Source organism: Lepisma saccharinum, chromosome 20 (assembly GCF_977018435.1).
Source record: "Lepisma saccharinum chromosome 20, izLepSacc3.1, whole genome shotgun sequence".
NCBI lineage: Eukaryota > Metazoa > Arthropoda > Insecta > Zygentoma > Lepismatidae > Lepisma > Lepisma saccharinum.
Window position 1 is genome coordinate 63,239,615 of NC_139248.1, and position 12,236 is coordinate 63,251,850.

The window sequence follows — 12,236 nt, forward strand, 5'->3', positions numbered from 1 at the left end:
TACTAGCCGATTGCCCGGGTATTTATTTATCCCAATCTTCTATTAAAGTTGTCCGTGGGAGAAACATGAAGGTCTTAAATCCACTCCGCAGTACTTAATAGACTGACCCTGTGACTTGTTGATTGTGATCGAGAAAGCAAGTCTCTCTCTCTCTCTCTCTCTCTCTCTCTCTCTCTCTCTCAAATGCCATCGACTCCGAAAACTATGGACTCGACACTAATGTAGGTCATTTTTTACATTTTATTTTTCACCCCCTCTCACCCCCCATGCCGATAGGTTGGGGTTGAACGGCATTCGTAGTGTCACTATTAATTTTAGCGACCCCGAAACCTATGGAATCCACACTAATATCAGTCGTTTTCGATTATTTTTACATGTCATCCCCTTCCCACCACCACCCCTAGGGGTGCCAGGGGTGTCTTACCCCCACAGTATTTCTTTCCAGATTGCAAGTGATACGTGAACCAAGTTTGGTTGAAATTGCTCCAGGCGTTCGAGAGTTACGCACACACATACATCCATTTTTATACTCGTATATATATATATTTCGTGATTCCTAATTTAAAAATTAATCCAAAGACATGAAAAAGAAAGTACATATTTTCATTTCAATCCGAACACTTCAGTGTGGCGAGATAGTTCACAACATCAACCCATCCTACGCCACTGCCAAGATCATCGGTCTTTGAACATGTTGCGGGTAGACCCTTGCGATTTCTTGCGACAGCCGAGGTTTCGCCAGAAGGCAACGCTGCCGAGACGAATCTACCCCCATCTTTCGTCACGATCTCCGCCATTGACGTGGACACCCCGCCTCCTCCCATTTTCCACGGCAGGAGAAAATATTGGCGACGCGTTGACGGAAACCTCGCCATTTGAGATTTGCCCATCAATAATGCTGGAGCTGTCAGGGCGAGAAAAGGTTCCGCCGCCAGACTAGAAGGATTTCTGGTCATTAGCGACTGGCGGCTGCAATCAATCATCTCTCGGCTATTACCACGCTCTGTCCCCCCCCCCCACCAACACCCCCCGGCCCCCGCAGCTCCCGCAGCCAGCTCCAATCCGTCACTTCTCAGAAGTCTGGAAAGCAGGTCTCTCAGCAGAGGATGTGTGAACGCAGCGCCAAGACATGATGCAGTTGTTGCGATCGGTTTTCCTTCACTAGCGGAGAAAACTGTATAAAAAAAGATGAGGGAAGTCATATGCCGTTTTCGTTCCTACGTTCTCCACGGTTCTCTCCTAAGCATGTCCATTCACGCTTGCAACTTGAAGCTGGGTGGCCTATATATACCATTCTACAAAGATCCATGGACATATTAGTAGAGTGAAATTAGGATATGACCCGGAAGTAATTACTAAAGAAATAATCTTTGGAGGCAGGCACGTATCTAGAAATATGTTTCGGGGGGGGGGGGTCCGAGCCAAGTGTCTCAGGAATAATAATAATAATAACAATAATAATGTTTATATAAAAATATAAATCAAAATAATACTAATTACAATACATAAGTTAATATTATATTATTATTACACGAATAGTTAAAAATACTATATAAGAATAGAGATATAACAGCGCATATTCAATACGTAGCTTACCTGTAGTCAATATCGGAATAATTTACATAAAAACAAGTGCCCTGGCAACTGAAATTAATGTCAAATAGATGAATAATTGAATATTTATCGAATAACAAAAATGATGTTACATGTAGTTGGAGAAAATTAAGTTTCTGATTAATATTTTATGCATATTATTTTGAGTAGTAGTGTACATGAATCTTCTTTGTAATGTCATTCAAAGTTGTATGATCTCAATATAATCCCTGCCTTCTAAAAAGTTCAGAGGAAATTAATAACCATCGATTATGCAACAAATGCTAATATATTCATTACTTAATTTTAGTACTTGGTGAGTCTTTCGGGGGTGGGGGGGGGGTCCGGGCCCCTGGACCCCCCTTTAAAATACGTCCTTCCTGTCCTTCAAAGCAGTATGAACCCAATATAATCCTTGTCTTTCAATAAGTTCAGAGGAAATTATACAACAACGGCTAAACGAATATATTTTCCATTATTTAATTTTAGTACTTGATAAATCTTTCGGGGGGGTCCGGACCCCCCTAAATACGTCCTTGTTTGGAGGTGGTGTTCATCTACTTCAGGGCAACTTATAGCCAGAATGCTAAAACCGTACGCCTTGGACAAATCTAGATATCTAAGGAAAAATAATAGAGACTAAATAGGCTTTGCCATGAATATTCTGAAGAACACAAAGCTTTATCAAAAGGTTATTTCTCATTCATGAATTGTAGCAGTAGCTGGAATGTGTTACATTTGAATGTATGAAGGTACGTATAATAGAGTGTAAAGTCCGAATTGTAGAAGTGCAGGGTGGCGCATAAGTCAGTTGATCCAGGAAACTAATGACGGATGAGGAAATAATGATGGATAGAGTTCACAGATAGTGATATTTCGTGATCACTGACAGCTTCGGGTTGCCTTGCAATTTCGCTTTGTGAGGAATGGTTTGGGAGATTGTTTACAACTGACAAACGTAGCGTGGTTGTGACTGCTTTGGGGAATTTTCGCTAATTTCACTAATTATTGACTGATCCTCGCATAAAATCATTTCCCCAAGCTCCCATCATTTGGCATTTCGGATTTAAGTTTCAATAGCATTGGGGAACATTCCTATAAAACAATCTTCTCTATAGTATTTAATTCCGGCTTGGAGCAAAATTTTCGCTAAGTCCACCTATTATTTATTGACTGATCCTCGTATAACATTATTTGTGGAAATCTTTGATCATTTTGGATTTTAGTTGTCCTAACATTGGGGAACATTCCTGGCAAAAAAATCTTTTCTTTAGTATTTAATTCCGGGTTGGAGCAAACTTTTACCTAATTCCACCCTACTATATCTCTAGCTCCGACATTGAAGCAGTGTTATGGAGAAAATTTGAATATTTTTCCTTGTCAAGCCTGTGTAATAAGCTTATGGGGTTAATATTGGTCACGATTATCTCTAGAACCTGTCAACAGAAAAATCTTGAAATTTTACCCGAGCATTGAGAAAGGGTACTCCTAGACAATCACTTTTTGATATTTGCGTTTACTGCATCAATCTCTATGCATTTTTTATTTATCCATCAACGGCTAGCAGACCGCAATGAACCCTATCGTGTCTGGACGCAGCGGCAAGTCCGTTGCTTACACGTGTCTTACAATGCCATCTGTTGACATTATTGAATACTAGGCCCACAACAAGCTAACCATCCTGATTAACATATTAATGCGTTAAATGCGCCTTGTATGATCACGCACAAGGAACAATATTATTATTTTTTATAATTTGTAAGCGTAAGTGACATTGCTTAAATACCCGCCACAGCCCTGTGCACGAATTTATTTGTTGTATCGACTTTTCCGAAAGTCAATAGGCCATTGCAACGCAGAAATGCTTGTAACTGTACATCTGGCACTGGCACGGTTCAAAGGTATGTTTTGAGTTTAAGCTTGTAAGTCCACTTTACGCACAGGAAGGCTCATCGGGACTGGACCTACAGTTTAAAGCGTGATCCGAATCATTATGTGCCTCCACCAAGTATCCAACCCGGGACCCCTTGATTACAAGGCGACGACCCTACCACTACGCCATCTGGAAGGCCCATAAAGGCATGTTTTGCTAATACTGCAAAGAACTTTCGAGATCAGGAGTACAATTCGCTTCCTCTTTCAGTCAGCTTTTGATTGATTGATATGGTTTATTTAACTTCGCTTTTCTGCCACTTTCGGCTAATCGCGAAGATGAGGATGAGCGATATGATGAAAAATTGATGGACACTCGCAAAGGATACCCATGTCTAGGCCGGGATTCGAACCCGGTACCCCTGGCGTCGTAGCGCGCTCCGCCACAGAAGTCTGCAAGAAATATTACTTTTGGTTTCAAGTCTTCAAAAGTATAGACTGAATTTTATGGACTTCCAAGAATTATTTATGCATTTTGGCCATGCAGAACCAAAAAGCAATTCGTCTTTCATAGCGAGTATATGCCAGAGAGCTTCGAAAACTCATGACTCTGAAAAAAATTCCATTTGATAGAAAGTCGAAGCGAGTCTAGAGCAGTCCAATGCCGTATCCAGCACGTAGCGAAGCTAGTGACATTGATGTATGCTTTTTAATTATTCAAGCTCGCCTCCTCCTGCCGCACACATACATTATGTCCACCGGATCAGCGGCCAAAAGCCGGCAGCCAGATGTTTTGGCGGTTGTTTGGACGTTGATTGATTCTTGCGAAGCGCTTTCTTCGTGCGTGCAACTGTCATTCAAAAATACATTGAATCAACATCATACGTCACACATCAAACAGGGAGGAAAAATAAATGATGGTTAACCACACCCACAAAAAAGTTGGAAATGACATCACATGAAAAATATACCATAACCGCTTTCCCTCGGCCCAACGTATCTATCATCAGCGTGGATCAATGACGACATGCATTGTGTGTTCTTTATGGACAAAGCCACGAGGGTGGCTGCAGTAAAAACTCACCACCGCTTCTCCAAAAAACTGCAGCCCACTCCAGGATATTTGTCCACGCCAAAAACAACACGGGATGACTTCACGTACCATTTCGAAAGCCGGAGTGGGCCTTCAACTTTTTGTTCGACGTCTTGATGAGTTGGTAAACATATTAGTCCCTGGAGCAGGTGGTCAATTTTCCCCACTGCACTTTCGAAACTTCAAAGTCTTTATCTAGTGGTGAGTTGCCACAAGTCTCAGGTTTCAAGCGTTAAATGGCATTCCGATGGACAGGACTGTCTATTTCACGTTGTAGCAATAAATTCGCGTTTCGTGTCCCAAATGAAAAGAAGCAGCCAGGGGCGGGCTCACGAGTATCGAAAGGGGTGTCACTCATAGTTTTCTTTGCAGTCAGGCAGGTAGCGTCGTCGCCTTGAAATCAAGGGGTCCCGGATTCGATACTCGGTGGAGGCCATAGTGGTTCCCACTTTAAACTGTAGGTTCAGTCCTGATTAGCCTTACTGTGCATAAAGTGGACTTAAAACACTAACTCAATCAATCCTTGCAGTCAGTCGTCGTTTTGCCATATCGCCCCCTACCGCGGCCCCGCCTCCGCTACGCTACGCTCCGGCTACCCGCCTTTATCTATAGAGTCCCTTTTAAAGGCATGTTAGAAATTGGCCGGAGTCAGCTGTCCCCAACACTATTTCTCACTGTTTTCCGCATTGACACATGAAGATACCAAAAATGAAGGCTAAAATTATACCTAAGAAGTCAAGTTACCTCTTGTTACCAAGGCCAGGCACTGAATTGCGGGTCGAAGTTAAATTTTTAAGTTAAAAAATGAAGTAACTCCTACGTTGAAAGTCCTTGTTGTCCTTTTCCACAGAATACCACCCTCCACTCCCTCCCCATCATAAAAATAAGAAGTCTCAAATTATCCCGTCCCGCAAGTCATTTAGAAAATGCAACCCTCTCCTTTACGGTCTGCAGTTGACAAAAGGAAATAATTAATTCCAATTTCTGAAGTCGCATAAATGAAATCCAATGTCTGAAATGTCCAACCCGCCAATATATAACACAAATAACATATCGCAATCGCAAATGTTTACATTGCACAAGTCAATCATAAGAAAAAAAAAAGAAAAAATTCAGACGTGCCCCTGTGACCTGAATCCATGATCCGAAATCTTCAGACTTGCGCCTGTGACATGAATCCATCATCCGCCATCATAGAAGCTCTGAAAAAGTCTTTTTGACGTTACGCAAGGAATTCTAATTTTTTAAAAGAACGTAAGTTTCGTAGCACGTAGATCTAAAAAAATTAACTTCCGCGCTATTTGCAAGCACTGTTTGTTATGTGGAACTAAATATTTTCACGAAAATATTTGAAATGTGCCTGAAATCGAGGGTGTAGAAAGGGATACCGGAGCTAGATTTCAGAATTGAAATATGATACCTGTTTCTCAAAAGGAGAGGAAATTTCGAAAACGGTTTCGCTGGCATCGGTTCAAGACCCTTGAGTTGTTACGCATGACTCTGCTATAGCTGTGAAGGAAAAAGGGACACATCTACATGGTGACAAGACTTCAACTAACCGCGCCACACCATAGGACAACATCTGAACCTTCAAGAAGAAAGGCTACCTAATCTTTTACCCACTTCAAAAACCTTTGAGTCCCTCCCTTCACAGTTCATTTCCCGAGAATCAAAGGGATTGTGTCTGCGTCCTCTCCTGTCCTCACCTGATCATTGAGCGGCTTTCTTCCCTTCTCCTTTATGGCGACGGGGAGTTTCCATCTGTCACCCCGGAGGGTCCTACGGTTGACGGGGGCCTGCGCCTGTCACGGCCCCTGAATGCGGCCGATTAGGGGCGATTATTAGGTTTCCTTCCGCTACGTCGAGTGTGTCCGTCCACTGTGAAAGGTGCTGTCAGCAAGACGCCACGTTCGAAAAGGTGGATGTCGGCGAGGGTAAAGGGTGGAACGGTTTTCACCGGGATTTCGAATACGGTTGTTGTTTCTTCGTTTTGGAACAAGCCGCCTCTTGCCAGGTCTTCCATCATTTCGATGCTGCAATAGTGCGTCTACGCGTAAGCAACGATCGTCTACATTCTACGTGTAGACGATGTAAAGAGCGTCTCAACCTTAAAAGTCAGTATGGAAGTAAATGGAGTACTTCCCTCTCTCTCTAATACATGAGTTTCCCCAATGGCTCTGTCCTTCTCTACCACCGCTGCGTTGCCAGATGTTACAAAATTTACAAAATGTAAAAGTCAAAAATTTCAAACAGTGAAATCATTATCCTGTAGAGTTTTTTATGCTCTATTTACTGACGGCATTATATAACCTGTCATAAATTCATGTGATCTGAATTTTTCATAATTATGCAATTTTGCAAAACGCTTAATTTTTTTCTAGTAAATACTTCAAAAGCCATAAATATCAAATCGCTTGAACAACTTCGCCAGTTTTTTTTCTACGGGATCTATGATGTTTGTAGATATGATATTCTTCGCCTGAGTGAATTAATTTGCTTACGAGGAGAGTTATATATATATATATATACATTGGATATTTTGTATAAATCATCAGACCGTAACACGAAAAAGTTGGTTAGCGAGAAACTTTTCTGTTTGTCGCGATACACAGCAGACCAAGCGAGAAAAGTGTTGACTATTGTTTGAAGTTATTTTTAGAATGCATTGTTACTCCACAGCACCGTTATTTATTCCGCAATCGTAGTTTGTTTATGCGGACTGTCTCGCGTATCAAATTCATTGCGCGCCACCGAGGTTACAATTCAGTTGCAGGCAGGTGCCCCGGTTCGTAGGAAGTGCAGTGTGCTTTATTTTCCGGAAAAAAATGTATCTTAATGTTTGTTTTTGCATTTATTTAATTCTGTTTATGTAAAGGATACAACATTCAACGAAAGAAGTAACAATAGTTGCGTCCTGTATTACACATATAGTGCAAATGTAAAATATTAAATAGTTACGTCGAAATATAAACATTTACATGAAAATCTTGAGGTAACTATCGCTTTTTTTTTTACCAAAATGCATCAAATACATAGATTTTGATGATTTCCTATACGATATTAAGGAAGTAAATTTGTCGCAATCATTAGCGATTAACAGCGACTCGATGCGACTCCGTTTGTTGATCTGGCAACGCCGCGCTCCATCTCTATAGACTATGCAATCTGTTGAGGACGTAATCAATGTCTATGGGTATAATTTCATGTCAATTCAACAAGGTCCTCAACCCTACATTTAAAATTTGGCACACTCGAAGGGTCACTTGAGATAGGAAAATATATGACATTGCAGATCCATATCTTTTGTATTTTCGAAATTACAGTGTTGCAAACTGTGGGATTTTGACAATTTTTTCCAATATCTTGTTAACTTTAAATTGCAATATTTCGGCAACCAGGGCACCTATAGAAGGTATTCCCTCTATATATAACGTGCCTGTGTCAGGGTAAAAAACAATTGAATGTGGTGTAAGGAAAACTTTGGTAGCCATTTTCTAAAAAAATGGCTCTTTTAATTATTTTTTTTCAAAAAATTATGTCATACATAAACTATTACTCAATAAGTGTACAAAGTTCAAAAATGGGACGCCAATGGGATCCGGAGTTATTTTAACTTTAGGTTAGGTCAGGCTATGGTAGGTTAGTAATGCTAATGGATGATAACAGATTCTGATGGACAAATTCCTAATAGCAAAAGTCTAACAGAAATCAAATACAATATTGTTTGAATTAACGTTCATGAATATGATGTTTAAATTCAATTTTATTAGAAATACAGGGTGACTCAGAAGTCCGGTTCTATAGGCAACTCCGTTATTAGAGCACATAGCGAAAAATGAAAAGAGGGGAAAGTTGTTGGAAGTATAGGTAAGTTTCAATCTAAAGTGCTTGAATTTTGAACATAGCATGCACCGTTCAGGATGTACACTGGTACGACCCTAATTGGTGACCAAAAATGCCACATGGCTCTCGGCGTTCTTCGTGCTAGAAGCAGCAACCAGTTTGATCAGGTGAAAACTGCACACAGAACCCAAAACGTGTCAATTGACACATATATTTTGATTTCAATAACACGTTAACGCGCATAAACTGCAAATGATGCACCTTTTAGTGTGTCAAAATACACATTGAAATGTATTAAAGGGTATTTTTATGAGATGAAGTTCCGTGCGATGCACTAAAATGCATCAATTTCAAAGATCAGACAAGATCATTTCGAAGATAACAAACTTTCACTTTTAATGCTTCAATTGACACAGCTAAATGTGTAATTTTGTTATCTTCGAAATGATTTTGTCTGATCTTCGAAATTGATGCATTTTAGTGCATCACGCGGAACTTCATCTCTTCAACTCATACCCTTTAATACATTCCTATGTGTATTTTGACACACTAAATGGTGCATCATTTGTAGTTTATGCACGTTGACGTGTTATTGAAATCAAAATATATGTGTCAATTGACACGATTTGGGTTCTGTGTGTGAAAGCGTGTAGTATGCCACGATTCAGAAATAAGTGTTTTTAGTATTTATTTACGTTCAAGTAAAGTTTCATTAAATTGTAGAATAAAATTGTCGTGACACACCTAAAAAAATATGGACGTCCGTAGAATGGAATAGCTCTGTTTTACTAGTTCCACCACTTCACACATGCGTGGAAAGATCTCTAAAGACACATGCACTTTCCTATGCAGTAACTAGGCCAAAAATAATATATTTTGTAGCTTTCTTTTTGTCAGTGTAAACAATAAAGACAGTTTTCACCTATTACTGTCATTGGTTTTTTCTTCCTGTAGTCTCATTCTCTACCATTGTTGAAAATTTGATGACTTTGATCACGTCGGGTCGCTTTATGTTCGTTATAGGCACAATGAGAACGTGTTTGAAGAAAAAATACTTTCTCTTTTAAACAGCATAGGATTTATTTCTACCCTGTTTTTTACATTGTCTACAGTAGACTATGTAAATTATTAGCCAATGTAATCTTCGTGTAGATTACACGTAGACAACGCATGTAGACGTAAACTTATAGTCTACGGCACATCACTATGCAATCCACAGTGAATCTACCTGACGTTCTGTTCATAGTCGTTGACAGAATCTTTTGTAGGGGCCATTTACAAAATTTGAATATCATATATTATCACTAGGGCCCGGGACTTTATGTTATAACATATTTTTTATTTGACATCAGATCGGATACTGGGGTGAGATCTTTACATATCTTATGAAAATCAGTCGAAACAGACAAACTTGATAAGGCATATTTTGACATATTTTACCAATTTCGTGTTTTTACAACATATTTCTTCAATTTTCTCGTAATAAGACATATTTCTGTATAGTTTCGTAATTGTCTTGCATATAATCGGTTATTTTATAATTTATTTATTTTTATTTTATAATTCGTACCTTTAGCACAACGGATATACAACAAATGCTAAAAAGCACATTTTCATTATTTTTTATAGTTCTTGCTAAGTCATTCTTGGGGGTTCGGACCCCCTGGACCCCCTAAATACGTCCTTGCCCCTTACCATAACTAAAATAACATAACTGTAATGGCGTACAACTAAAATCATAAAAGATTCTAACTTCGGTTAAAATCTGTGGTTGTAAAAAGGCACTCAGCACATATAACGACAAATAAAAACACAAGACAACATACACACAGTTCTACGAAGATTATACTGGGCGTAGGCCCAGACGGCAGAGCCTCGTTAACCTGCAAAAAGCCGTCCAGGATGTACTGCGTGGAAATGAGGTTGGCAATTTGGTTTTCTACGTGGAAAAATCACACCTTACACCCCAGTTATCCAAATTTATTATTGTGATTATATTCTTGGGGAAACTTCTATTCGATCCATATGTTACTTCCTGACCCCCCACACTTTACCTCCGCACTCGGCTCAGATTTATCTAGAGGTATATTTCTTTGTACGACAATGCACGTGGGTTGCTACAAGTCAACATAATTATATAATTAACCACAAGAGACAACGGATAATCTTTGCGAAACCTTATTGCTATAGGGGATATATTACCCTGTCCAGCATCTGTGAAATTAAAAACGGAAATTTTTTATATTTTCTATAGTTTAATGAACGTCACATTTGAAGTATATACAAGTCGTGTCCGAACGTTCATTTCTCTAATTATCGGGCCAAAACTCTACTTTTGAAGTTGGAAATCTCTATTGTTTGTACCTGGATGCTTTACATTTCATGAATTACATCGGGAGTACGCTTGTCACAAGGTAGACTCGCGTTACTCCAAGAAACGTCTTAACAGGCGCGAGGTCGCCCGACGTGTACATTTCTCAACCTCCACGGTGACAAGGCACTAGGCTGCCCGGCGCACCGTAATTACTTCGAAATAACATCCAGTACAAACTACCCTTTTACCTGCAAACTGGACACCAAGGCACTAGCTTGCCCGGCAATCCAATCTCTTACAGCATCCGTTCCGGGAGATCTGTCCTCCGGTCCTAGCTGACCGAAGCACCGTTGCCCTGACACGGAGGCAGGCTAACACCTATCACAAACGTTTTTCATTATTTTTTGACTTTCATTGCAGTTAGTATAATACTGAAATACATAGTTATTCTCCTATGATATGAACTTTGACACACCTCCTGAAAGGTGTAACGGTATATTTTGTGCTTTTAAGCTGATTCTCAGCAACATACACAATATACACAACCATACATTTTTGAATCCTTGTCCCGAGGTTCAAAACTTGCAGTACCTGAAGTTCTGTGGATGCTAGTTTAGGCAATAGACACGTACCTCTTCAAATTACAACTTAACGCCCATTTCCTTTTAGATATATATAGGTTTATTCATAATATATTTACAGAAATTAATTCTTGGCCGTTATTCACAAAATTACATTCCGGTGTACCCTGTACCCCCTTCCCGAAGAGAGTGTGTAGACTCGCGTAGCCACTGGCTCCACGAGTAAAAAAAAATATAACCCTCAGTACCAAAAAAGGTGGCTGAAGATATGTGTGTTGTGTACCCGGTTTCCCACATGAAATAAACTATTGGAATAATATGAAAAGAGCAAGTGTGTGTATTAAAAGAAAGAAAGTTAATATCCCCGTCGTCGGTTCACATAATAAGGAAAGAAAGCTCGCCCAGCCGCTCCCCTTAGAGAAAAAGATACCTCTTACATTGCTGTACTCCGCCAAAAATCTGAGGCCGACTGCTCCCCTGCCCTTCCTATTTATAGGCCCCGCTAATGACCTAAACCGTTACTGGAAACTTACCGCTCTCCAACGGCCAAGAACCCAAAAGTACAGGAATACATAGTCATACACAATTTATAACATAAAAAAGGATCCAGTAATGATCGCATCATTACATAGTCCCCCCTTCCTGAAGAGAGAAAAATCAAAGTTCTGTAACCTAGAAAAATAATAATAATATACACAAAGCACTTGTCCGCAGTTTCTGTTCACTACAAACACACTTTCATTAGATCACACGACACTGACTGTCAATGTTCACTCTAATTTTGTCCACAAGTGTACTTCGAGATCCGCGATCTTCCCTCAGCACTGGAGCTGGTTAACACACGTCGATTCTTACCCATTCATCATCTCTTCCATCCTTCCTCCTGGACCAATGAGAGACAGTCTCCTGGAAATCCATCCAAGTCATCAAGGCTGCTGGT